This window comes from Archocentrus centrarchus, unplaced genomic scaffold (assembly GCF_007364275.1).
Source record: "Archocentrus centrarchus isolate MPI-CPG fArcCen1 unplaced genomic scaffold, fArcCen1 scaffold_43_ctg1, whole genome shotgun sequence".
Lineage (NCBI taxonomy): Eukaryota > Metazoa > Chordata > Actinopteri > Cichliformes > Cichlidae > Archocentrus > Archocentrus centrarchus.
The window spans coordinates 1,095,391-1,120,633 of NW_022060269.1; the positions used below are offsets into that span (position 1 = coordinate 1,095,391).

Genomic DNA, 25,243 nt, shown 5'->3' on the forward strand with positions numbered 1-25,243 from the left:
GTTAGCCTCCACAGACTATCACGCGCTCGCCACCGGTGTGGGCCCGTGGCCGCAAAAGGCCGGCTTGGCAGACGTGAGAGCACCTGGCATTCATTTCGTCTGTGGAGATAAACTGAGGAGGCGAAGCAGCTCTGCCATCACGCACAAACTGAGCAGTGCTCGCTCAAGCTGCGTCTTCAAGTTAACGTTACCAATATTTCAGCCTGTTTCCCGGATCAACATGGCAGCAACGGCCATCACTTTTGGTTTATGGTGTCATTATGCTGAAGCTGCTTGTGCATTTGGTACTCTTATCGCCGGCCTCGTTTTGAAGAAGTATAGAAAAAAAAAAAATCAAAACGAAAACAATTAGCTAAAGCGCGTGCAGAACGGCAGCTGCCAGGCCACGCTTCAAAAAGCTGCCCCGAAAATAAACTGGAGGGACTGAGAGTATCGAAGGTTACTTCATATATGCCTTTCACACATATGCACACATAAAAAGCACAGGCCTCAATCATATCTATTCACATAAATCGGAATTACTCGTTAAAAAGAATAAATTAGAGATGGTAACGCTATCAACGCCATAACAATGAAAGTCATAAAATGTGTTTGATTCGTGTACGTCTCGTCTACCAGTAAAACAAATAAATTCCACTTGTGTTACTAATAACTTTATAGACAGGTAAAACGAAAATAATGTAATCCACTTTTTAACATTTTTTTAATTATGCCCCCTTTTTTTTCTGGAGATTACACAGTCCAGCCTTTCTCCAGCTCTCAGCACGTCACACATGTCAGCCATTTATCTTTCTGGTAGACAAGCTGGAATCCTAATTATTTACTCTGAGGAATAGTCCCAACGAAAGGGAGAGAGAGGGAGGCCGTGGCAGTGAGTGTAGGAGGAATATGTTATTAAATCATATCGCTGTTTCGCCATTAAACGGGACACGTAATGTCTCTGCCCCTGGCTTGTAGTGCTGCAGCTTAATACAATCACCAACTTTACTAGACGCCTGCCTGAATAATCCACTTACAGTGACAGAGAAACAGCCACCCAAACAAAAACAACAGAGAGAGGGAGAGAGGATGGGGGGGTGGGGGGGGGGGGTGGTGGTGTGTGTGTGTGTGTGGGGGGGGGGGGGGGTCGGCCTTGGTGTCCAGTGTCTGTGTTTTATCCTGGGATATAAAATTACAAATGGCGTCTGCCATGAAGAGCTATGCAGGCAGGGAGACAGAGAGAATGCATTAACTTGGACAATCCACGTATTCTTTATCCCATTAACAGACACAGAGAGAGCGGCCAATTACATGCAGCCGAGACTAGAAACAATAAAGGATTGGCCTTATCTGAGCTATTGTTGCTATGTTCACGGTCCCAGTTAGGCTGAAATCACTAAAAGTGGGAAGCCTTCATGTGCGATTAAAATTACACGATCTAAATATTTTAGGATGAATTAAAATACATGTCACATACGCACAGGATAATAAAACAAGAGCCTGTGTGGAGGGAAAAAATAGAAACGAGGAAAGTGCATCATCCATAACGGAAAAAACAGCCGGCCATCGCTCCTAAATATAATTTAGGTGAGGAAGAGGCGTGGAAAGAGTAGGGGAAGAGATGAGGACGAAAAAAGCAGAACAGAAAAGGACAGAGATGGACGGTTGGAAGAAGAAGGGGGGCTGCTTGTGGCGGGTAGCTACAGCAGTTTAAAGCATTGTGAACTCTTCTTGAACCGGGATTGAAGTCATACAGGCCATAAATCACTGAGCGAGCCTCTCCGCGTCCACAAACTGCACAGCGAGCAAACACACCATGTATTTCTGGGTTGTTGTTTGAGCTCGCGCATTGCCGGCTGGCCTGCTTGCCCGCCGATGATGTTTCTTACCTGGCTTAGCACCGGTGATCCCAGTCCAGTCCGGCACGGACCCAGCAACACCGCATCATAGATTAGTCCTCGAGCACGTTCAATGGATAATCAATAATAATAACAGACAATTAAATAACGAATCCGCTCGTTTTGTCGCCTGTTTTGCTCTCCTCTTCCTCCTCCTCCTCCTCTCCTCTCTTCTCTCCGCAAACCCCGCTGCTTCTCCGGTGCTGTCTCGAGACTAGCACGGCAGCTCGCGACCACCACCACAACAACACCTCCTGGAGCCCCAGCAGCGGCAGACCGGGCTGCGCGAACAGGACACCTTGTGGCATGAACGGCTGGCGGATGAGAGAGTCGGAGGGATCCAAGACGATCGGCGGGGGCTCAGTGTGGGAGCAGAATTAACAGACGGGCTCGGTGTGGCTACAGGCAGGCTAGTTAGGGCACGAGCTTACCGGGGAGCCTGCCTGCCTGCGCCCCCCCCTCCCCCCAAATCCCCCACCCACCCTCCACCCCAGCACCAGCGCTGCCTGCACCGCTTCTGGCTGATAACAATGGCCTCAAATTTCTTTCTTTTTTAGCCACTGTCCTTCACGCGGCCGGTCGACCAACCTGCCGGCCAGTCGTTCCCACAACCACCGAGGAGTATGTCCGCCACAAAATGTCACTTCATGTCATTTTAGGTAGTTGTCTTTTTTATTTCCTCCTGGCTCTTCTTCGCTCAGTCGCCCGCTCTCCTGTTTCTCTTCCCCAGTATTCTCGCCCTCTGTCTTGGGTCTGTGCTCCCGCCTCGGGAGGCTATAGGTGAGCTTCTTCCACACGGCTAGCAGCAGCAGTTTACAGCCTATAGTGTTCAGTGTGGTTGTGGTAGCAGCCTAGATATTATCATTATGTTGTTGAAAACACGCCCTGGTATCAGCGACCCTCACAGGCCCTATAACGAACGAAATAACGTGATTGACTGTGGGACAGGAAGATTCCCTCATCAGAGTCAGCGTCACTCAAACATTATGCTAATTTCGCAGCTGTAAGTGAAACCAAGCAAGGAGGCAGCAATGTTGAACCAACAACCAGACATATAGATCATTTCCCCACGTATCACCATGACTTATTCTCTAATAAAGTATTTCAATTAAGACTTTTTTCAATTCATGTTATATGCGCATGCAACTTTATATTTTCATAAGTTGACCTAATTTTTAGGCAATATTCTACAAAACCCTAGAGTGTTTTTTTTTCATGTCTTTAAAATCCCAGTTTTAAACGGAAGCGTAGGCCACAACCTACTAGACCACGTGGACGTCCTCTAACATACGTCTGAGACTCAGACTAACTGATAACAGAGAAAACTGATCAACAGCGTTGATAAGAGTCTCAGTTATTATTAGCCAGAAGTTACATTTTATAGTCTGGCAAGTCTTGTTGGCTGACTTTACCTCATATTGCATTTAGCTGGGACCATTTGATTTTGAAATTATAGGCAATATCAGAGCAGAGGAAGCAACAAGCATACAATCTAACACATGCTGAGTTCAACATATAAGCAAGACAGCCAGTCACAATAGAAGGTGCATTAGAATTATTGACCTCATCTGAAAACACTGTTATGAACATATTATATACGGATACAAAGTTTGTGGGAAACTAAAAAGGCTGAAGCGCTGAGATTAATTTCAGAGTGCATTACTGTTTCACTTTGCCATGTGCACACCTTAGTTCACACCAGACTGACTCGTTCTAAGTTTAAATAAATTATTAATATTAAATTAAATCTAAATGTTAGTCTGCCTTTTCCCTTCTAGTCTGCAGTCAACACTTTGTCTCGTCCTGCTGAGACTTCTGCACAGACGCGAAAGCAAAGGAAGCCAAAGTGAGAGAGAGAAGATCGTCATGAAAGATCGCACTGAGCTAACAGTGTAGCCAAAAAAAAAAAAGATCCTGTGTGATCAGCTTGCGTGGAAGGTAAATTGGGCTTTTAGAAGCTTCACTTTCTTTGCGTTTTGACTTGAAAGCACAGGGTCAGAAGACGTGCAAAGAGCAACAACACTTGAGGAAAGAAAGCTGAAGTGGGCTTAAAAATAATAACCAGGAGAGAGAAGAAAACCCAGAGGGAAAGAGAGAGGTGAAAGAGAGAGACCAAAATGGAAATGAAAATATGAGCAGTGTCCTATGATGTTTTCATTCCCCCCCACCACCACCACACACACACACACACACACACACACACCACACACACACATTCTCGTCTCTAACTCTCTCCCGCTTCCCTCTATTTTTATTATTCAGGACGCTACTCCTGTCGTTTATGGCTACGCAAGATTTATGAGTTCTCTCGCACCCAGCAGCCTGTGTGTGTGTGTGTGTGTGTGTGTGTGTGTGTGTGTGTGTGTGTGTGTGTGTGTGTGTGTGTGTGTGTGTGTGTGTGTGTGTGTGTGTGTGTGTGTGTGTAAACAGCCCGACTTTAAAACAGATAGCATTCGCTGTGGGCTGCAGAAATGAGAGGATGAGCTCGGTGTAGGTGGAAGGTAGGAGCCTGAAATGTGTCCGTCTGCAACTTTTCCTTCAAACCAGCCTTTGTATGGATTGAAGGATCTGCTAACTGCTGCTGAAAAACCTCATTACACATTAACCAAACAGCTAATCAGCTACTTTTTTTTTTGTCACGGTTCCTTTTTTTTCCATGTGTGGGAGAGGCACGCATGTGGAGAAATAAGCAGAGCGGATTACACCTATGCACTGACTTGCAAAAAGCACGCCAGTGCTTGTGAAGGACGGCTGATTTTCTTTATTTTCTTGGATGGGAGACGCGCATCGGCTCTCCATGTTTCGGATTGAGTCACGGATATTGGGTTTCACAACTGAAACGCGGTGCCTTACAGAGCTATGGAAATCCTCTCTCCCCCCCCCTGGGACTTTAGATATGTAGGCCACTGAGGATGACACTGAGGAATTTCCCTTGATTCCGCCTTTGAAATCAGTTTTTAGGCAATCTCAGTATATTAAAACACTGTCATGCTGTAAATGCCAATGCTAAAATATTGCACACGAGTACAGAATGATTGTTTGTTCAGTACTCCAACTGTGACCTGTTTAATTCAGCCGCTGTCACTTTCATTGCTGTATTATGTAAATATACCAGTATTATTAGGCTATTAGCGGTGGTAGCATTAGTATCATTACTGCAGTTACAAAGTGCCGTTTTAATAACTGTCTATCAAATGATGTACTGACCCTCCATGTTTCTGCCTGTAACCCGCGGCCATCATACACTTCCCTTCACACCCCGGGATTATATTACAGAAGCACGTGTCATTACACGATATTACATCACTCACACATGTGCACGCGCATGCACCCGTAGAATTTTATCATCACAGTTCCTGACAATTTTCCATATTTATGTAGTCGTATTTATGTTTACATCAAATAGAAAATATCAATCGAAATATAGACTGCATGCATTGCATTGTATGAATAGTCAAACCAATCAGTGGAGAAATAGTAATAAAATGTACACATAAATACGATATGCATGTATTTTAAACACACGCAGCGTCTCAATAGCGTGAAAAAAGCACAAATAAAATAAAGGTACCCTTCATGCACTTCGAGGTTTCAAAATGGTCACATTCTCCTCAGCTTGTAATTGTAATAGCATGTACACAGCACCCACGCAGACCCTCGTTCTAATGTAGGCTGCACAGTCATCAGGAAATATAAGAAAAAAAAAAAAAAAGAAAAAGAAAAAAAAGTCAGAACTTACCGGAGTATTTCCTGTTTTTCCCTGATGTTTTAATGGAGGAAAACGGCTTCCAGAAAACTCCTAAGAACTGCAGCATATCGCAGGAAAGGGGAGATAAAGAGGGAAGGGGAAAGATAGGAAAGAGAAAGAAGACATATGCAATCAAACACATCTCGTCATGTTATTGATTCTGGGTATAACAATTACACATTTATCATATTTAACTTTTTTTTCTCTTAGAAAAGAGGAAAAAACGCCAACGATTCCCGTTATAACTTCATATTTAACAATGATTTTTTTATTTTCATTTTTATTTATTTATTTATTTTTTGCCGATCCTGTCATGCGTACGAAAATCGGAATGGAGGGACAAACAGAAAGCAGCGGGAATGGTTCATTTGTAGCAACGGCCTAAAACACGTTTGTTTTTGAAGAGTTGGTGCAAAATAAATAAATAAAAATAATCAAAAATTCATGCCTATACCTGCATAATAAATAACCGTAGAAAAATACTCTCATAGTGGCAGCTAGCACGTAAAGGAATACACTAATATATCACGTATCTACAAATAAAATATTAAATCAATATCTAAAAACAAAACAAAAACAAAAACAAATAATTTCAATCGAAAGACATGCCCGGAATGAATCAAAGCCTCGAATCATTCTAATGGAAAGGATCAGCAGAATATAGCGCAGTGCCTCATTTAAAAACCGTGAAGTTTAAATAAACGTCACAAATACTGAACACATCCGTAGCGTTCACAAAAACAACTTCAGAAAGTCATAAATTATGTTAAGCAGCAAACGGGAAAATAAAGAAAAAGGAAAGAAGAAAGAGAGGAGCAAAGGAAAGGGAGAACAGGCCCCATAAGGCGAACAGCTGTTTGATCCACGCGGCCCATAAATAACTTCAGCATCATTGAGTGAGAAAACACTCATCCCGGACAGCATTTAGTCTTACAGCCGCGCAAAGCACCCACAGCTACAGATCGCATCTAGCCCTGTCCACAAATAAACACATATCCATCTGCTACTGCGTGCGGCCGTAAACACTGCGTAAAGCTGAACTGTATAATTATATAAGATCATCACAGGATGAAAAGCGAATTCCATGTTGTTGGCTGTTATTATTAAAGTGCTGCAATAAAATCTGCGGCCCGTTCTGCTTCTGTTTCTGCTCCTGACAGCTTCACCCAAACACATAAATCAAAAGCAAAGGATCCCCCGACCTCCCCGTACGAGCCTACATCATCACCACTACTACCACCACCACCACTGCTCCTGCTGCTATAAAGTTATTTATTGTTTCCATCCAAGAACTCACGCACCGCTCTGGCTGCCGTGCATGCCCATCGCAGCTCCTTTAGTCGGGGTCTCCTCACTGTTGTTCCCCCCTCCCCCTCAGCCCCGCCGGTTACGGTCGGATACTTGCAGCCGCGGAGCAGGCAGGAGTGGACTAGTCTAAAGTTGCCCAGAAAGTGATGCAGGGGCCGACTAGCTTAGCCAGCTAGCATGTAGGCCGAGACAAAGAGAGGAGGCCGCCTCCAGAGCCCCCAGAGTCCCCAGAACAGCTGATGAGCCATTTTTTTTTTTGAGAGGAAGAGAAGGCTGGGGGGCGAGAGTGGGATTTTTAGCAGCAACCAGAACTCATAATAATACAATGAAGATGGAAGCTTTTCTTGGTAAAAGTTTGAAATGAGCGACGGAGAAACAGCAGCGATATGTGTGCAACAAAGGCTGCAGATTAAGTGTGTGAATAGCAGGTTTGGACTCCAGGGAGATGAGACATAGAGGGCAACATGAAACAAGTCTCTCTCTCTCTTTAATAAATAAATAATAACTGCTGCATATAACTGACTATAAACGTTAGCGCATTATGATAAAGAGGGCATTTGTTCTGCTGAGACACCATTGCATCGTTCAGCTAATAGGTGCGCCACTTTTTAACTAAGGGGTGTTTTTCTCCGGGGGTGAGAGGGTTTATGGGGCCGGATGCTGCTCACTGCTGCACGGGCTTCAAAGTCTCTTGATCTGAACAAACTTTATCGCGGCTTTCTCCTCTTATCTCTCTCGGGTCTGGTGGTGCCATCACCAGCCCAGTCTTGCACCCCTTGCATTCACACCGCCCTCTCTCCCTCCCTCCCTCCCTCCCTCACACACACACACACACACACACACACACACACACACACACACACACACACACACACACACACACACACACACACACACACACACACAGCTTTATTTTTTCAGAACACTTCTGCACACACTCTGCTGACTAAAGGTGAATGTTTTCAGATTATTTAGATATAGAAATATATTTTTCTGCTGCACCTTCCTTTGTCCTTGTTGTCTTCTGATCTCAGACATGATCCAAACACTGCTGAAATACAGAGGGCAACAGCAACTGCAACTGTCGCACCATGTTATATTATTTTAGTGTTGTGACTAAGAGGAAAAGCTGAAAGCCCTCACTACAGCACTCACACAGTGACATATTGGGGAACAGCTTTCTAAAAGTGACCTTTGACCCTGGAGCAGCAATGGATAAGCTCTGCAATGATCAACCAACTGGCTACAACCAGGATTCCAGTTGCTCCTTTAAATCCTCAACACTTTAAGACTTCAGCTTTCAGTTTCATTTTAAGTTACAACCATTTGCATTCCAGGCAGACTGAAGAAGTTCAAAGACTTCTAAACTTTTGTATCCCAGAAGAATAAGTGATGTGGGCTGAAACAGTACAGCCATACTGACATATTAAACTGTTAAATGTTTTTAGTAGAACATGACTGTTAACATGCCTGCATCCTGCCTGTTTCTATAATACACAAACTAGCTTCATATTCTTCTGTTTGGCCATGTTGCAACATTTGATTTTATGTCAGTGTTTGCAGCCAGCTGTCAGGGTTTAAAAAGTCTTTGCCCATAATATCAGATGAATATAGCTGGCTGCTCACATGGAGACCACATCATTTGAATAGGAGCTTAGTAGATTTTTGCATGCAAATGCTGCCAGAGGCGTGCTGGTCATTCTTCAGCACAGTTTTCCATGAAGAGGTAACTAAGAACTTTAAAACGATCTGTCTTTACCTTAAATAAGCTATCTGCTCAGCACGTCACCCATGTGTATCCAGTTTCTGGATTTGACGTCACGTAGTGCAACATCAGCGGCCTTCCAGCCGCTTGCATTCTTTTCAAATGATCACAGTGGTGAGCATTTGATTTAGATAACAAAAGGAGCAACAGAAGAGAAGCTGTTAGTTTATGCATTGCAAAGATGCAAATATTATTCTGATGTCACACGATGCTTAGACATATATGCACTATCTGTTGGAATTTATTTACATTTGATTTTCGCCTATGAGTGCACATTTTACTGTAAAAGCTTCAAAGTTTGAAGCATTATTTACACATTTAAGCAAAAAAGTGTTTAAACTTCATATTACTCATAAATGTTTTTCAGTGCATAAAAATTAATCAATTTTATAAAAAAAACAACAAAAAAGATAAACCAAAACAATGAACAAGCAAAAAAAAAAAGTTAAGACAATAATACCCCCTCCCCCCAAAAAAAATAAAATAAAAAAAAACATGCAATACCTATCACTCTGACACCTTTGGATACTTGAATGTCTTTTGGTCCACAGGGACACTCACTGCCATCACCACCACCTTCCTCAGAGATCAGTCAATGTCTGTACGCTTTTTGTCCAAAAAAAGACTTTCATCAAGTCTATTTGCAGTTTCTTCAAGTGTAATGAGCTCGAACAGCCATGCAGCACTGACACCGGCATCAGACACAACAAACCCAGCACTGCAACATCTCCTCCCCTCTTGCAGATGACATGCCACTTTCAACACCATTTTTCAGAGAGCAGATATGCACCAGGGAAAGAAATAGAAGAGAGAGAGAGAGGCGCCTTACATGTTCATCTGCTTCCAGTTTGTTTAACCAAGGAGTGGGTCTCGGGGGTGGGGTGGGGGGGTTGGGGCTTTTGGTTTGTTTCTCAAATTCCATTTTTAATTTAGTACAAGAACAAAATGTCTGAAAGTTTAAATGAAGCAAATTCAAACAATTTAAGTGGACTAAAAATTACTATTTTTGTGTTCTTTTATTTTGTAAACAGCTCTGCAAGGCTGCCATGAGAAAAAAAAAATCAAATTCATGTTTTTAGTGTTAAGTTTAACTTCATGAGGCACTTTTCTCTGTGAGAAAAGGCTGGTCATTTTTCGAGGAGAGTCTAAACCTCCATGTGCACAGCCATGTTTGTAAAAAGTGATTTATATGTGTTGCACACCACGTACGAACTAAAAAATATTAGTTCACATCTTTGGCTGGTATGCCACGCACCTAGTGAATACATTCTTTTCATTCAGGGTTGTGAACTCTGAATAAAACTACTTAGTGTCTGCTTCTGTAGACACATAACTGAGGCATTACACTCTTCCTGTGTACAAAAGAGCTGTCTGAACTCTATTTAGACCGTGTCCTTCTACTGAAGCTGCTTTCTAGTTCGTGCCCCTGAAACTGCTGGAAGGTTTGCAGGGATCGTGCACAAATTTATCCAACAATAAGAGTTGAGCCTAACCATTTCTTAAATCCCTTCTACCCTATGTTGTATGATTTTGCCTTTTCTGCACTTATCTCACTGTCCATCATTTCAGTCCAGTGTTACCTTCCTCTGCTGCTCCAGGCAGGGTTGCACAACTTCTCAAAGAGCTAACCCCATGTCACCAACAGTCCTGAAACAGAAACTCATACCATCAATCCCTTTCTTTGACAAAGAGTTAATCTTTATCAGAGATGCTAATCTTTGACCTCAAACTAAAAGAAAGCCCTGACAGGAGAAGGAAAGAGAGAGGGAGAGAGAGGGGGAGAAAGGGAGGGATGAGCAGGTCTTGGGGTTTACAAGGAGGGGTTGAATTGTTCTTTCTGCTCCCGGGCCATGAAAAGTGCCAAGCTCACCAAGACTGTCAGGCATAGGTTGAGCAGGGATGGATGTGACTGCGTATGTGTGTGTGTGTGTGTGTGTGTGTGTGTGTGTGTGTGTGTGTGTGTGTGTGTGTGTGTGTGTGTGTGTGTGTGTGTGTGTGTGTGTGTCAGGAGGGATAGCAAGTATTCACAGACTAGGCTGCAGGTTACATTTCTGCCTGAATGTATAATATTAAACAGTAGCTCTTCATAACAGGAAAAACTGGCGCTTGATGTTACAGAGAACAATATCTCATAAATTTACAACATTTACCATGTAATTCTTCTAAATTTAGGATGTCATTTCCAATACCTATAAATATCAAATGGCACTTAATGGTACTTAAAATGTAGGCACAAAGGAATAAGAGCTGGCACTTTTGGAGGAACACAGAAAGAAATGATATTTAAGCGTTACTCATGGTTCAGGAAATGACAAACATTAGCGGTGCAGGCGCTCACAGAGGATCCTAAACTCCATTTCGTGCATTATAATTATGCATTACTTTTGGGGATGCAGAGTTCCAAACCTTTATGTCAGCTCATACAACACCATACACCACACATGCTGCATATCAAAATGAAGTTGTTAAGCAGTACATCTGACATTCAAATCTAAATAGTAAATATATTTCAAAATTGACCTAAAGTTTGAGTGCATGTGTAATTTTGGAGGTTTTCATTTTCATTTATAAATATTTCAATGTAAAATGTAAAAGGGGGAACCTGAATGTTTATTATTTATTTTTTGTTATTGACATTATTATTTTTAATTTAAATCTAAGATGGGTGTATTGATGGTGATTATATTGGTCAATACTGTGCGGCACTAAAACATTTTATAGGCAGTGATTTGCAGAGTGCTGCCAGGCTTCCCTCTGAGGACTTACAGTCAGAACAAATGTAAAAAAAAAAAAAAAACATAAACGAGGCTCTCCAGTTAAATACTGATGGATGGGTGGGGGAGGGTGGAAAGGTGGTGGTGGGATTGTGCAGTCCACTCTTTGTAGGATCAAATGTCAAAGGCCTAAAATATTGAGCATTTTGTACTGCATCAATATTTAACGTACATGGATGCACATGGATCATTTATTTATGCTGGATACAATGCTGCCACTTGTAGAATTCCACTAGCCTCGTGTATTTTTAAGGATTACAGCAGAATAAACATGGGTTTGGCTGTCCTGTTTGACCATGTTTTTCAAAAGAGTCTGTTATTGTTCATCTAATCAGAAGGGTATGTTGATTTTCTAGACATGCAGCCATTGTGGGTGCCTGTTGGTCAAAAACAATCATTTCCTACATTTGAGCGTAACTTCATCCAAGGACAAGAGCAGTCAGTGATCTGTAGTAATTTGTGGTTTGGCGGAGCCTTAAAAATGGATTTTCCTAAGTTGTTATTATGTAGCTTTGAGACCTCATTACACTGAGTGTTGAACAACCTGCGACACTATAACAGACCTGCATCCATTTCCTGACAACATGGTCCTCTTATGACACATGTTTCAAAAAAAAGAAGCCAGTGATTGTAATATAATCAGGCTGCTTGACCTAGCAGCAGACAGCAGTGTGTTATGGAAGGAGCGGCTCCATGGATCCCAGCCAGACCTGTCAGCCTTTATACACTGAAACACTGTTAGGTGTGCTTGCCCCTACTATTTTACTCTGATTGGTGTTTTGCCCATAGCTTGTCAGTGATACATGAAAAAATCAATTAAATCACAGCTGTGTTGGCCTTGCTGTGGGGTTTTCATAACTTTAAGCTCTCAATGCCCAGAAGAAAGCAGCAAAAAACCCCAAGGTCAATCCAGAGGAGCCTGCCAGTATTACTTGAGATGGCATAAAGTACATATCAGGGACATGTTCCCAACCTGTTTCGGCTCATGACCTTCTGAAATTACAATATGTCTTCTTGCAATATGGCTGCTGAGCTGTGATTTTATCCTCTCAGAATCCCTTATTTGTGTGATTGTAAATCTAATAAATAAGCTGCTATTTCACAAGGACAAAAAGTATTGAAAAAAGTCTATCTTTAATTGTTTTTGAACAATTCAGATTCACTCTGAGAAGTACGGGGGGGGGGGGGGGGGGGGGGGGGGGGCTGATGTTTTCAGTATTTTGGAATATGGAAATTTTGAAACATGATTAAATTCATATTTTAACGAGAAAGAACAAACAAGGATTTTTAGACAGCACTTTCCTCTTTTTCTTTCTTTACTGGTAGAAAGTAAGCAATTCCTCTTCTTATGTCTGATCTTTAAGTGCTTCTCTTTAATAATAATAATAATAATAATAATAATAATAATAATAATAATAATAATAATAATAATAATAATAATGCCCTTTGAGATCTCATCCCCTTTTATCATATTGGCAGTCTTTTTTTCTGGTTGTGTGGTTGCAGTTATGTGTGTTGAGACCATTCTAAAAGTTATTATATCTGCAGTTCATAAACAATATAGAGACTACATAAATGAATAAAGCTACAGTTTTAACTCTGAAATCTTATTCTTTCACATAAATATGTTGAGTGGTTTGAGATCTGGTTGCTGCATGGCAAATCTATATTTAATGCACTTTTTTATGGACCTTAATTCCTCACCTCAGCCAATGCATAATTTGATTGTAATCCTGTTTTGCTTATGGTGTTTTCATATCCTTGTGATCTCCCAATAAATGGACGTAGTGCTACATCTTCGTGTAAAGAGGAGAAACGCAACACATTAGCTGGCGTGAAGGCGCATGCATTTATGTTTGCAGTCATTTTAGAATATCTTATAATTCGACGTCTATTTCTAACCACTTAGTTTAGATCTGGTTGGAGGTAAACCTGTTTTTAGGACGGTAGGGTGGGGGTGGATTCTTGAGTCAGTAATCTTCACACTATCCCAAATCACGGCGTGGCTAGCATCCATCTTCCTTCTTTATACCTTGCAGTCATGTCCCTTTTCTCGAGGACTCGTTCTCTGTGTCACGCGCGCGCGCACATACTAACGCCTCACTTAGTGTGGCAGGTAAACTTCTTTTCAAACGAGGAGCAAGGGGGACGGGGAGGTGTAGAAAGAGAGAGACAGAGCTCGGTATGGCGCCGTTTTTGCCTTATTTTCTGTTACCAATTCAGAAGCATCTGTCTTCAGCTGCCTTCACAAACACGCGCGCGCGCGGTCACAGAAAAAAAAAAAAGAAGCTTTGGCCAGCAATGGAGCTTGCACGCGGTTTCACCCCATGGATGCCTGTGCGAGTTTGAGAAAGACCGCGGTCACACAACAGATAATTAATGACATGTCGAGCGGTGGAGTGTGTGGAATGGGGACGCCTCGGGAACAAGCACCGGGACAGTGAGCAAGAAGCAGCCCGACAGACCTTACCTGCTCTCTTGGCGTGTCTTTCCAGATGGATATCCTCCTGGTGTTCGTTTTTTTCCTGGTTGCAGTCTGTTTTGGACACGGACGGACACACTAGCTGCAGTTAGGATGACCACCGAATCCTCTTGGAAAGCCCTGGGCGGGATTTTTTTTTTAATTAATTGTGCCTAAATACACGCAGTCGCTCCTAGAGGTTGGAGTCCGAAATGGCATTAAAACATAATTTATACCAATTAAACCCGACGTTTAAACTGCACCGTTGCCTGTTATTATAGCACTAGTGAGCTCATTATAGCGCTTCTGTGACACGGCGTAAAGGAGACGCCAAGCGTTTGCACGGCCGGTTTGGGAAAAGACATAAATCTGGAGCGGCTCTGCTATAAATCTCCAGCAGTCAAGACTACCTACAGCAAACGGGCTGACGGAGACTGCTTGGTCTAGGGCTCGCGGTGCTATTTTACCCTAAAAAATACACCTCGTGCACGCGCTCACCCCCTCCGCCTGTGCTGCAAAACTGCCCTTGTAGCGGACTGGTGCGTGCCTGGCCAGCGACACATCCAGGGCTCACGCTTTTCCCTTCTTTCGTCTGAACTGACGCTGTCCACCCGACTACGGTTTGGGAGAGTCGGCGAGCTCCGGTGGGCCTGTGTTCTGAGCGAGACTTCCGAACAAAAGCGGCCAGATCTTTCCTGGATTTAGGGTGACGCTGTATTCCCTGAGCTGCCCTTTGGCGTCTCTTCCCCCTTTCTTTCCTTCTCTCTCCGTTCACTAAAAAGAGAGGAGCGCAGTCCTCTTTTGTCCTTCTCTAACTAATTCTTCCCTCACTCTCTTTTGGTCAAAGCTAGCCAAATCCACCAGGACTCTGGGTTTTTTTATATATTCTTTTTTTGCTGCGCTAACTAGTTACATTGAGCAACCTTGGTGACCTGTAACCTCTGCAGACCAAAGCAATCTACGGTTTGGTCGTAAACCGTTATCTTGATGCGCATTATAACTGCTTCTAGTTACCGGTGGAACATTGCTCTGTTCTCTCGCTGGCCCCAGCTTTTCTGGACAGGCGGTTTGACACTGTGAACTGTTCCTGAAGCAGGCTGCGGGCTGACAAGCTAGACAACCTGGGGTGTCTGGGAGGGAGAAAAGAGAGTTCTGGTTTTGTTCCTGTCCAATAGGGGAGTGTGGTTAAGGTGCGCCAGAGGGGTTAGTGAGGTTCACCGTGACCTGCCTGTTCATCCTGCCTGCACGCAGGCCAGATGTTGGTTATTACATGGCGTCAAACTGAGTGCGATCAGAGGAGAGGAAGAGGGAGAAGGAGGTCGAGAGAGCAGAAATTCCGCTGTGATTTGACCTGCGCGTTCACACAGGGAAACATTTCCACCTCGCTTGACTTTCCACACTTAGTGTATTCATTATTCATATTAGGAAATAACGCTAAAAAAATGACATACAACCACACAACCAACGGACAAATTTATGTGTTCAAATCGATGATGTTGGTGTGACATACTGGCGGTGACTAGAAATTATACGTCATATCAACTGTTCTCTAATTTGAACCGTACAAATACCCAAGAAGCACAGTTTGTTTTTTACCGGAACGATGACAGACAGAGGAAAGCTCTGGGGACATTTGGGACATCATTACTCGTGGGGATTTTCAGTCCCGTTAATCGTTACTCGCCCAGATGCAAACAGATGCACTTGGCTTTGATTTCATTCTGACCCCCGTATGTGCAGTTCTATCATCTGCCCACGCATATAGACTTGCCCTCTGCACACACACAATGAGAGATAAAGAGAGAGAGAAGTTCAATTACACGAAAGCAAAGCCGGTTTTCTTTAGTTTGCAGCCGCTCTGATGAAAGAAAGGGAACCGAGAAAGGAAATAGGCTCGCGCCCTGCACTCCTCGTGGAAACATTTCCGGCTGCAGCGCGGGCTCTCTCATCGCGCCGGTGCTGGCTCTCTGGTCCGGTTTAAATGGGTGAGGGAGGGAGAAAAAAAATGGAGCTCGCGGGCTCTGGATGCGGTTTCAGCATCTGTCTTTTTTGTTTTTTTCACAAGCTCTGAGTCGCTGCCCTCACGCAGACGATTATGAATTAGCACGAGGCTTCTTATTGATTTATTTTCGAACGGGTAAAATCATCTCCACGCAGGAAACAGCTCTGCAAGTACGCGCGCAGCACGAGACTGGATAACTCCGGCCAGTAAGAAATATGGCTTTTCAGGCTGAATTAAAAATAATAATAATAATAATAATAATGTTATATTAGCTAATCATGTGTTTTTGTTGTAATAAATCAGTGCGTTTCTAAACTTGTGTTGTTGCTTTAAAGGAATATTGCAGTTTTTTGCAAATATGATTTTTTTCCCACGCTAAATCTCTTGCTCGTTAACGTCCAGCGGCAGCAGATTTATGAGGCCGAGTGGTCCTTGGATTTATGCTTTGACTGTTTTCAAGGAATCCCTACGCCAATGAACCGCTCTCATTTTTGCTCTTTCTTTCCTTTTTTTTTTTTTTTTTCTTTTTGCTTTAGTCGCTTGCAGACCATTCCGGGATTATTTGCAAATGACTATTCGGCACTATGTATTTAATAATTGAGACTGAGATTGAGAGAAAAAAAGAAAACATGAATTGAAACCACTCCGCGTCAAATTAAACTCTACAGACCAGTCTTCTGCTGGAAATGGAACACATTTTCAGCACTTTTCAACCGAATAATCCTGCTCTTTTATTTGGATTTATAAACTATTTTACATATCATACTTTATTCATTTTACGACAGCACACTGCCTCCACACTGATGTATGTCACATAAACTTTTTTAGTTTTACAGTTTTCTGCTCTGAATATGCTTCAGAAGGAAGGTTAAGTATTGCTTTATTATGCTACTATAAGACTACTATACTATATGTCTGTTACATGTAATTAATGTAATTCTGTTAACACGGAAATAAATATTTGAATACACTTTTTAAAAGGATGGTTCACTCTTTTACCAGAATGATGCTCCGAAGACTGAATTTTTTTTTCCAGCCAGGGGAAAGAACAGTGAAGCAGTCAACATGGCTGCCAGTCTCAGCACTGAGTGGGAGGATGCGCCTTGTGTGAGGTCGTTTCTTGTGCCTGCTTGCTTCTGCGTGTCTTTAAGATGAGTAGGACTACACTTTGTCTCTGACCAGATGCAATAAAAGGTTGCTTCAGTCACAGTGGGTGTTAACAGAAACGTGGGACGGAAAAGCAACACAAGAAACACGCTTTTCACATTCACAACAAAAACCACACTTGCCTCTTAAACATGCAGTGGACGAACAGCAAGGTACTTGGAAAAGTTGCTCTCAATGAAAACAATGTTGCAGCCTACGTGAGATCGGGCTCACACGGGGTGCTATTGACTCCAAATCATCTACTAATCGGAAGGTTGGTGGTTCAAACCCTGGCTGCTCCAGCCTGCATGCCCAAAGTATCCTTGGGCAAGATACTGATCCTGCTTCCGATGCATTCATCGGAGTGTGAATGGTAGAAACACTTAGCTGTAACAAAATGTGCTTGAATGTGTAATTGAAGACACGCTGTATAAAGTGCTTTGAGTGCTCGAGTAGAGTAGAAAAGTGCTATCCAAGAACCAGTATCACAATACTCATGATATTTAAACATGTTGTGTAAAATGCTCTATTTCAGTGTCTCTGTTTGTTTTTCTGACCATGGCAATCACAAAGTGGAAAACCAAACCGTACACTTATTTATATGCCAATAACATTTTAGCTGCCTCTTTTATTTACTGCAAAATTGGTTGCCAGTGTTACCACTGCCCTGCAGCAGGTTTTGGTGTAAACATTAATTTCAGCGTCAGTTGTTTGTGGTCTTTCAGTAGAAGGCTTCTCTCAGTAACACATTATTGCTTAATCTTAATTTCTTTCCACATTTGTATGATAAAACATAAGGTTGTATAAATACACCAAAAGGTGAAGGTCTCACAGCATTTAAACCTGGATAGCAGCATCAGCAGCAGCTATAATGGATGTCAGATAGGGAGTGATAGCTCAACACCATTTCAAATACTTGAACTATTTCAGATGAGTTTGTGCTGGAACTATCTTGCCAGACCAAACATATTTAACTGTGGACACGTGGCTGGGATAAAACAAGATAAACCAAGCGCTACTGTAACGCAGCAGTCTGCGAGAGCTGAGATTTCACTCATTTTTAACATCAAGTGTGTTTCCCTAAGCACGAAATTCTATCTATTCTATATATATATATATATATATATATATATATATATATATATATATATATATAGCAAATGCAGCAATGAGCCCCTTTTCTGTCCACAGAAATGAGAGGCGATATTGGTTTTGACGGGGCAGCGGAGAGCAGGAATACACATCTTGAAAAGCGCCGCCTCTTGCTGCTGCTGCCGTTATTATGTGATGGGAGGCCGGAGGAGAGGCTCTAATTTGGTTAAGCTAAGGTTTACACTGATGCTGATGGCCAAGCAGGGAGCGAGACAACCGAGACGCGGTGTGTGTGTGTGTGTGTGTGTGTGTGTGTGTGTGTGTGTGTGTGTGTGTGTGTGTGTGTGTGTGTGTGTGTGTGTGTGTGGGTGTTAGACCAGGATGCAAAAGAGCCCCGGCCTTAATTGTTAAACAATTCCGGGAGCACATCCATCTATTCAAATGATATCCAACCCTGCTATTTTTAAAATTTGTAATATAAATATTGAGACTAGTATTAATAACATTAAAAATCTATAAAATAGTCTCTCAGTTCATTGTTTGCATGCAGCAATGTATCACACAAAACAACAGAGCAAGCTCACACACTGTAGTGCTATTGTGAGTTATGAGGTTAGCAGATGAAATTCCATTTACCTACCCCCTCCCCTCCCCTCCACACACACACACATACACACACACACACACACACACACACACACACACACACACACACACACACACACACACACACACACACACACACACACACACACACACACACACACACACTTCTACTGGCAATGGCAAAGACTAAAAATGGAACAACTATAGCTCTTAACGTCTTGCAGACTGTCTGACTTTCCATTACAGCAGGGCACACGAATATGCATCCTAACTTAATATCAGTCATGTATGAATATGAATATGGAAGGGAAAAATAGAAAAGAAGGTGAAGGGTGTCCTCCCATGTCTGCATCTTATTTTCCTCACCCACAGAAGAATGTCTGATTCACAGTGAAGGTTTTGAGCCAAGGCAGAGACAAGAGCTCTGACATGTATAATGGCGACCAGCTCCATTCTGACGGGCATCCAGAGAAAAGGGTAAAAAAGAGGAAATAATAATTTTAAAAAAAACTTATTTTTTTTTGTATAAAGTTAAAGTGGATGCCACAAAAGGGACTCTATATTACTAACAGCAGAGAATTAAGATGCAGTTAGTTTTGTTGGTATATAAGAATCCCAAAGCCGAGCTGATCTTCACTGAATAGCCTCATTCAGTGCAGAAAGCAACTTAATCATTACATTTCACTCTAAATCAGGGCCCTAATGGCGTTTGAAAAGGCAACCAGCGTCGTTCACATCTTCAGCCCGGCTTCCCTGGTTGAGTTACTTGGATTCATTCACGCCTCCCGGCTACATAGATGAGCTTTTCCTGGCCGATAGGTCTTTTTTTAATTTTTTTTTTTTATGAGATTTCATGCTGAGCCGTGCCCCGGTGTGCCAAATTTAAACAAATCTCCCGTTAATTGGTCGTTGCAGTAATTCAAGACCCGAGAGCTACAGCCAGATAGTCAGAGGTACAGCCAGATACTGTTATATCTTGGCCGAAAAAAAGAAAACGGCCTGAGTAACAATCAAATGTAAAAACAAAACAAAAACAAAATAAAAAAAAAACAAACAAAACAGAAAGGAAAAAGAGAAAGGAAAAGAATGCAGAGGGGTGTGAGTCAGGGCAGAGAAGGCGGAGAAAGAGGCAGAGAAAACGGAGCAGAGACAGGAGGAAGGGGAAAGAGCAGCCAGTGGCTCAGCCGTGGCATGAACTCTTCCTCCCCTACTTCCTCGTTCCCGTGTATCATCGGTCCATCGACCGTCATTTTTCCCCTACAACGGAGGAAAACATGATTTATCGCGGGCAGCGCCGTAAACAACAGCGCTCCCTCACAAACACACAACGGCAGCCCCGGCCGCACGCTGACACCATGCCGCACTATAAATCAAGAGAAGTAGCTAGCTGGGAGAGAGAGGGGGACGAGAGAGAGGGGGAGAGAGAGAGAGAGAGAGAGAGAGAGAGGGAGGGAGGGAGGGATGGACAGAGAGTCAGGCAGATAGAGAGAGATGTAGAAGCAGACATGAAGTGATGGGAGAAAGATGGAGAAGAATATCCAAGTGTTTCTTAAAATATAAACAGCCATCGGCTAGCATTGCACCGCTCTCTCTCTCTCTCTCTCTCTCTCCCTGGGTTACAGGCTGCTCGACTTCACGCTACAACCCATAAACAATGGCTGATGGTGATGATGATAGGTGGGGGGTGATGTGTAAACAACACGACCGAAACATGCACGACATTAAAAAAAAAAAAAAAAAAAAACATGGCGAAAGACGAGTATTTTGGGGGCAATATTTACCACGATGTTAAAGTAGCCTATGATTCACAGAGAGGGATGCGGGAGAAGGCGGTGCATCGGCGTAGAAGATGAGGAAGAAGGAGTGTGGTTTCCCCCCATGCAGTTCCCTTCCTTCCGCAATACTCACGGTGTCCACAACGACCCGCAAGATACACGCCCGTCCAAATTTGTTTTATTGCAGCCTCCTTCTCTCTTTTCTCTTTCTCTCTCTCTCTCTCTCCCCCTCTCTCTCTCTCTCTGTTGGCGTTTCTTGGTGTCTCCGCTTCTCCCCCCTCTCTCTATTTTCTCTCTCTCTCCCCACTATGGGGCGGGGGGGTAGGTGGGGAGGGGGTGAAAGGACAGTTGAATTTTCCACGTCAGGACCAGCAGCACGTCTTGCCGTTATATTCCTGACGAATACATATCCATTCTACAACCTCTGCATTAATTATTTAATAAATCACGTGACATGCTGTTCGGGCTGGAGGTGTTTGTCGGTGGCGGCAGCGTGATGGTGGGGGCGCTTTCCGTTTGTGGGCTCGTGCATGCATGCAGGAGTCCAAATGAAGTTTCAAAAGAAAAGGAAAACACTTGTTTTGACTTCTGAGTGTTTCCCTTTGGAGCAGGTTGGTGTGTACGGTAAAGCAGGGGAGGCCTGGGACAGACACACAGAGAGGCCGATAAAAGATGATTGTCACCGACTGTGTTCGTTTTTTAAAAATGACTGCACGCCTCACACTCTTTCTTCGTTATTCCTCACTGTCATCTCTTTCTCAGCTCTCCGTCAGCCGACAAAAGGAGGGGAATTACTTCCGTTGCGCTGTCTTACATTTCAGCCTGCGCTATATTTCAGTGTTTCCAGCAATAGGAAATGTACGATGATGGCGGCGTAAAGCACGGGAATAATTTATCAGATATATAGCGCTCCGCGGAGGAGTTGATTTCTCTTGTTTCGGTGTCATATTCACGCCAGTCCTGAAGCTAAACTAAGTATTTAACAGTCGCAATGACTGCCTGCCAACTGCGTCAGTGGGAACAAATCACGCCAGATTTGTTTCTTTGATAATTAGACATCCTGTTAGGCGTCTAGAAACCCAACACTAAATATAGGACAGGGTTTTCTCCCACCTCTAAAGGATAATAAAAATCAGAATTAAATATTTTACTTGGACTCAATTACCCAAACGTGCACCTTCTTTTTATCCCATTAAGAAGATTTTGGTGCTGTAGCGACGTGTAATTGGATTAGAAGGAGATTTATATTAATTATTTAGGAGACAGTTTAGGATCCTGTAATGTAGTAAAGAAGAGAGCGCTCACAGAAAGAAAACAAAAAGAAATACATGTTTTTAAAAAGGGGGAACGATGCGGATGAGGCAGTGAGAACAGAAGGAGAGAGAAACAGCGAACTGACACAAACCCCCGCCGCGAGGCCGACTGGGCTGCAACAATAGAATCCTTCTAGTGCTACCAATGCTGAGCCGACTGCAGCCGAACAATAGAGACTTGAAGTAGAAAAAAATGCTGAGGCAGTGACGGCTAACCTAGCTGTTGAGTAGCAAAGAAGAAGCACGTCAAGGTCAAAGAATGGGCCGCGGAATCCTCAAGAAAGCGCTGTTTTCCCCTCACAGGGACGAGAGGGGTTTTAAGGGGCATTTGGAAAATCCCTTTCATCCTTTAAAATATGCTGGCTCCTCTTTTAGGAAGCTACCAGGACTGTTAGTCAGGAGTAAGTGCATATAGATTTATATGTAACACACAGAGGGACCCAGAAACAGGAAAGAGCCACAGTGGTAAATAAAGAACACTGGGAAAATCAGAAGAGAATGCGATTATAGAAATATAATCTACCAACGAAAAAATGCCTGAAAATAATTAGCAAGAAGGGAATCTATGTACTTGTAAACAATATCAATGAAACACTTGGTTGGAGGTTTATTTAGTTCTTCTTTTTGAGGCACTAAAACCTACATATAGTCCTTTACTTGCGTTGCCAGCAACCGCGGAGATTTTTACCCACAACAAGATTGAAATCAAACATTTGCCGTGGTGATGATGGCGTCTTTAATGACGGCCATAAATTATAGCAATCACAGTGTGAAACAACAGCTAAGATAAGCAGCAGCGGAGACCTGGGCCGGCCTGACAACAGCCATACGAATCAGCTCTGTAAACTTGGCACAGCCGCATGCAAAGCCATTACCCCAACACACCAAAGCGTTTCCAAACATCCCAATAATGACGGGCAGAGGGATTTTTCACTCAGCTACACTTTTATTCATTCATATCATGAAAACAAAATGGCCCATGTACTATTTTACATCCACAGTCTTCTAATAATTCACTGATACTCAGCATTACGCAACAGCGTGCGATCCACGTCAGCTTCCAATGGTTAGTTTAACATTTATCAGCTAAACGTTCCGGATTAATGCTAAAAGCCGGCAGCTGGAAAGCCGGTAAAGGAGTTCTTTGAGATCCTGGGGGTTCCTGGGTCAGTGATGGATTAAGACAGGTAGATTCTTCCTCATCGTTAATGATTAACTAAGTTTTGAATAAAAAGGGAGAAAGTGAAAATGTCTTTTTGTTAAGATGGATAATGGGCTTAAAATTAAAGTGTCCGAGATGTGATTAAGCGCTTACACATTCGAGCCGGGAAAAAATTATTATTATTATTATTATTATTATTATTATTATTATTATTATTATTATTATTATTATTATTATCAGTAGTAGTAGTAATAGTAGTATTACTGGGTGATGTGCGTGAAAGCAGCAGAGGAGAGAAGGAGAGAGAGATTGATTCAGCATGCCTCGACACGTCGCCTTTTACTGCGCCTCGTAAATCTGTCTTGAGACAGCAGTACCCGTACACAACCTTTTTTTTTTTCCCCCTAATATTCTTATCCACGCGCGAGACGTGAGGTCTTCCCTCCGCGCTGGGATTAGACCGGTGACGTCTCCAGGTCGGTTTCATGAGTCTGAGTTTGAACCTTCTTCACATCTTCTTCGCTACTTTATAAAATCAATACTTTGTTACATTATTATTTATGCCTACTTAAGCATGAAGGCGCTGACTGTTATTATTATTATTATTATTATTATTATTATTATTATTATTATTATTATTATTATTATTATTATTATTATTATTATTATTATTCACAATTGACCCGCTTGTGTGGAAACACAAAACACAGCTGTGACTGTTTTGTGGTCAGATATGACGGGCACAGTGAAGCTCACACTGCCTCACTTTTCATAATTTGAAAGGTGAAAAGTGTGGCAGACAGCGCGGTTACAGTGTGCGCCGTTGTTCTCTATCTGGTCTTTGCATTCATTTCCATCGTTTAGTTTAGGATATTATTAAACAGAGATATTAGCTGTGGTCATGCATAGTTTATCCACATGGTTTTGTGTCGTAATACCAATGTTATAGCGTGAGGTAAATTGTGAGTGTAACTGAAATGGGGCAGGGCTGTCAAAGCAGGCTGTCAGATTTTCAGTCCACAGGTATCGTGAGAAAAAAATATAGGGAAAAAAATTATTCTGATAGCTACAGAAAACATAGCGATAATCAAATTCATGTCTAACGTTGCTTATTGTGTGTTGCGCTTATAAGGAAAACGACATAAAGGTGGTGAAAGAGTTTGCGGGCAGAACTGTCTAAAAATATGCAAAAACAACAACCAGACAATTATTTATGGCATCATTTTTCACTAATGATAATGTTATCGACAATAGACGGTTATGGTGAAACCCTCGTTGTGTGGTATTTAATGCAGCATTTTCCTGCACAAGCAACGACGGACGCACCCTAAAATAAATATATCTGTAACAATATTACAATGCCCATTTATGTTTTATCTAGAGAGAAATATGCATATTGTCAGATGGATAGAACGGATAATAAGTGTAGTTTGTTGTCCTGGTGTCGTTTTTGCTGTATTAAACTTATATTATTCCTTGAAATCATCATTGTGGAAATGAAGGTATATCAGTGTCCAAATTAATGACGTCCTTGGAACAGGAGACTTAAATGTCTTTTCTTTTTTTTCTTTTCTTTTCTCTAAAATAGTTGAAGGCACGAGCTATGCTAAAGTAATTTCCAGTAAACGTAAACAAACGACTGATTTGACCAAATCCTATTTCTAATCTTACGTGTCTCCGATTTGCTCTTCTCAGCACGTTATTCCAGCTACACGTTATTAGAACAGACAGTGAGTCGTTGTCATTAGAATATTGAAGTAAAAAGTAAAGCGAGGCTGGTTAATCCTGCAGTATCAATAGGCTTGTACAGGCCTAATGCTCCGCCATTAGTCATACAGGCCACAGAACCCTATTTATCACTCACATGTAAGCGATATGAGCGCTGCATGCTGTATCGTACAGTGGTGACTTCATCAGAGTGCAGGCCTGCTTCTCTCCAAGTTTCACTGGAGGTCTGACAAACTGACATGCGCGTGACTTCTTCATTATACATTTATTATCAGGGACAAGAACACCGGAGTTGAATATGAGCCAGCTGCAGAGCTGAAACAACAAACAAGCAAACAAATGATTATGAAAGTTTGAACTCCATTAAAATCATCATTTCATCCTTCGTCTTGTCCTGCAGTGAAGTCCTCTGGAAAGCTCTTCAGACTTCCTTGCTGCTAATGAAATTATTAGTGCTGACAAAAGCAAGACACTAACAATTTCTGT

The 25,243-nt window shown here is 42.4% G+C and overlaps 1 protein-coding gene across 8 annotated transcripts in view; it reads right to left on the minus strand.

Annotated features, from left to right (window-relative positions):
- LOC115777088 (homeobox protein Hox-B3a) overlaps positions 1–25,243 on the minus strand; it is a 48,053-nt gene that overhangs the window by 18,218 nt on the left and 4,592 nt on the right. For 2 of the 8 annotated variants that reach the window (XM_030724916.1, XM_030724908.1), the window contains exon 2: positions 5,617–5,683. The gene's annotated coding sequence lies outside the window, so the exon portion shown is untranslated. Of the gene's footprint in view, positions 1–1,868; positions 2,229–5,616; positions 5,684–6,926; positions 7,046–9,202; positions 9,359–13,942; positions 13,961–20,560; positions 20,652–20,687; positions 20,750–25,243 lie in introns of those variants that run through there. The other 6 variants (XM_030724913.1, XM_030724911.1, XM_030724912.1 and 3 more) reach the window with 6 other exon arrangements.